Genomic DNA, 3,567 nt, shown 5'->3' with positions numbered 1-3,567 from the left:
GAGACGGTGTTGGTCGTAGACCTTCTTCTCATTTTCGGAGAAGTTAGAGACAACTCGAACCGTAACCTTACTATAACATTCCTAATTAAAATAGTTAATGTCTAATAATGGACACTTTTCAATTCCTCACAATTTCACACCAACTATATCAATAATAAATTACAACAACCAAAATAAAAATAAAAAGGAAAACTTATTGAGTTAATTAGAAGGGCTAACCCCATTTGCACGTGAAGGGGACCCAAAAAGGGAATGAAATCCCTAAATCCAACATTTCCTCCTTTGTCTTCTTCTTTCAATCGAGCGGCAGCAATGGCGAGCAAGAGGCTCACGTCGGCACAAGAGACGATGACGACACTGCTTCGACATGCTATCTCCCTTCCTTCTTTGTTCTCCGTCCTTCTCATCTCAACGACGCCGGCAAAGGGAACGGTTTATGGCTAAACCGAGCTCACCGAGGAGATCCGTCGACGGTGAAGCCTCAAAGCCACCAAGCTTCTTCGTCTATGGCAGTGGGCAACCGAGAGCGATATGGCACTGGTTCGTGACGGTGGTGATTCGCGGAGGTTCGGTTCTCACTTCCGGTGGCTTATGGTGGTTCGGTTCTAAAAGGTAGGGGAAGGCGATAGAGACCCGAAAATCCCAATAAAGGTAGTAATTCAATTACACTCTTAATTTAACTATTTCTGAAAGGGTTACTAATGATAGATTGATTCAGGTATACGAGGTTCCTGAATGGGATTGCGGTGTTTCACAGTGAAGATGATTGAAGGTGGAGGTAGTCACAGCTAGCCTTACCAGGATTGGGTAACTTTCTGAGTGTTGGTTCTCTATTTACAGAGGCTCTGTCTCTATATATGTGTGATATGGATGTGTATGTCTTTCGGATTGTGGTGATATGCGTTAGCACATATGATGCGTTCTTTAACTGTTATGCATTTTGATTTCTTATGTTGTGACGTGCGTATGCTTATTCTAATTTCACAATATGTATATATATGTTTTGATAAATATACAAACAGGGTGGGGATGTATTTGTTTATAATTGTTTAGACAAGTAGAGTGAAATGCTTACGCTCTTCTTCCTATGTTGTAGCTTCTTCCTGAATTCTCTCTGTTCCTGAGTTCTCCTTTTTTATGATTGTATATGATAGTCTGTCCTCTGGTTGTTGTTTTTGTTGTTGTGTAGTCTATGTTTTTCTTCTCTTCCCCCGCTGTGAACCGACCGAATTCTTTCCTGTATGCTCACTGATTTGTTGTGTGTGTGTTGTGCTATCAATATGCTCTCTTTGTTGTCTCCGTGTGGTTTGTAAGTACTATGCACGAACTGTGATGTTGAACTTGGGATCTGTAACAGCTTGTGTTGTAGATGTATGCCTGAATGTGTTCTGATAGGTGGCTTAAAAGTATCCTTCTGATTGCTTATGTTTGTGTGATATCAGTGTATGAGCATTCTATTTCCGCAGTATGTATATGTGTGAGCTTTTTCTTTGATCTTTGTGTGTTTTTCTGAGTGTATGTATGATACGTGTGTTATGGAGGTAGTAGGCTTTTTCTGCTTCTGAGTAATCTGTCTCCCCTCTGTTTATGACATAGCACGCCTTTTATAGCCAACTGTCTGGGCCTCCTGGGTGGTCTATTGAGAATCAGGAATAAAACTGACTCTTGTGTTTAGAAACTGACTAATGATTACTCATTCATGCTGATTTAATGCATATGTAACTGATGATAGATTCCTGGGTCTGTTGAATGGTTTCTGATAGGTTTCTGGCAGCTCACCATGGCTCCAATAATTGCCTTATTCATGATGTTTATGACTGTTTGTAACTGAACATTCCATTCTTTGATATTCCTGCTATTTATCATGCGTTTTTCTGTCTCTCTGCTGCCAATTATGTGGGATGTGTGTACTGAAATAGTTAACTCAGGATTAACTATGCATAATGCTCATTTGTGCTGTTTGAATGCCATTTTTAAGTGGCTCATCATTGCTGCCGTTTATGCTTATTATTTGTAACCGAATGTGGATATTTTCTGGTTTGTAACTTCTTGATGATTTCCTCTGAACTCTTTTGGTTGCCATTGCTAATAAACTTTCCTTTATGTCTCAGATTGCAACTGATGACAAAGGGAAGAATATATGGTTGAAGCTAGAATATGAATCATAACTTATATCTCCTGACTTGTTGAACTCATTTTCACTCCAAGTGATGCATCTTTATATGATGATCCATCAATTTTGCCTTCTGGTTTTCGCATCATTCTTCATGATTTTGCAAGGTATTTACTTAAAAACTGGTTGTTCGCTTCCCATTTTGTTTGAATAATGACGTTGATTCCTTTACCCTCTATATGATGTAGGATACTGTGAGTCCAGACCAAGTAACATATCTTGCCTCTGCTCTTGGTGTTGGAACCACAGAGAGGAGCAGCAAAGTGGAATGTCCTCTACAAATGCCTAGACTACGAGTAGTCTGGGAATTAATATTGTCTACACTGTTGCTCACTTGTTCATCCAAATGTGTTATGATTATTTCCCATTTTGAACCAAACGGATAGTTGTATAGTAATGTAAATCAACGTGTATTTGTTATGAGACAATAAAATGCAAAAAATTTATTCTTTTGTTGTTTTGAAAATTTTATATTATTGTAAAGAGACCGGACAAAATTGAGTGTTCACAAAGTTCTTATGTTTTACTTTGATTAACCCAAACACCAAATTCTAAAATCCTCCTTTTAGTGTATGTCCTAAAATGGTAGAATGATAATCACTTATATTTATTACTAAACAATATTACGTCCATAAAGAAACTAGGTTGTCACACCCTAGTCATTGGCGACTCTAATATTGATGTAGTAATGAATATAAGATCTTAAGAAAAGTATGCTTAACTTGACAAATAAACTAAGTAGTACAACTACTTATGAATTTATTTGTTAAGTGTTTGAGACAAGTAATTTTATTGACTTGAAATTATTTTTTAGGTGATCAATCTAAAAAGAGCATTAAGAAGAAGTAGAAACTTGAATGATTAAAATTCAAACTTTTGGAATATAAGAAGTAGAAATTACATAACCTTATTCAAAAGAAAAACGTTAGGAGCATGAGCTATCCATCCAAGGATTGGATGCTTTTGAGTTCCAAATGAGAATACAAAATTGATTTTTGCATCTCATTTGCCTTCACCTTTTCTCCTCTTGAATTCTAAACTAAAATTACAACTTACTTGAAATAAAGCTCTAAACAACTAAGAAATGAAGAAAGAACTTCAGAAAATAATTTCTAGTGAGAGACTTGTTATTTTCAAGTGGAATTAAGTGTTGTTGGCCTCTTTGCTCGAATGAATTGGTCCCTATTTGTAGAATTTCTTTATGGACCGCTGAGCTGCTTGGCTGGACCGCTAAGCAGCTGACCAAACCCTTCAGCATGGGTTTGGTCCCTTGATCAAGAAGCTTTGTGACCTCCTTATGCTTGACTCATCAAAGCTAGTTGTGGGCTATGAAACCAGCTATTGTGAGCTACTTCTGAAAAGCCTATGGTGGAATACTTGAGGTGAGGTCATGA

At 37.5% G+C, this 3,567-nt stretch overlaps 1 long non-coding RNA gene across 1 annotated transcript; it reads left to right on the top strand.

The window, feature by feature from the left end:
• LOC109326523 lies at positions 226 to 2,658 on the top strand. The gene is made up of 4 exons (XR_002105246.1): positions 226 to 651; positions 719 to 807; positions 2,112 to 2,280; positions 2,362 to 2,658. It is a non-coding gene; the product is annotated as an uncharacterized LOC109326523 (long non-coding RNA).

The sequence above is a fragment of the Lupinus angustifolius genome, chromosome LG14 (genome assembly GCF_001865875.1).
Source record: "Lupinus angustifolius cultivar Tanjil chromosome LG14, LupAngTanjil_v1.0, whole genome shotgun sequence".
Taxonomy (NCBI): domain Eukaryota; kingdom Viridiplantae; phylum Streptophyta; class Magnoliopsida; order Fabales; family Fabaceae; genus Lupinus; species Lupinus angustifolius.
The sequence above is the reverse complement of the archived record's forward strand: the minus strand, read 5'-3'. Positions and strand labels throughout refer to the sequence as shown.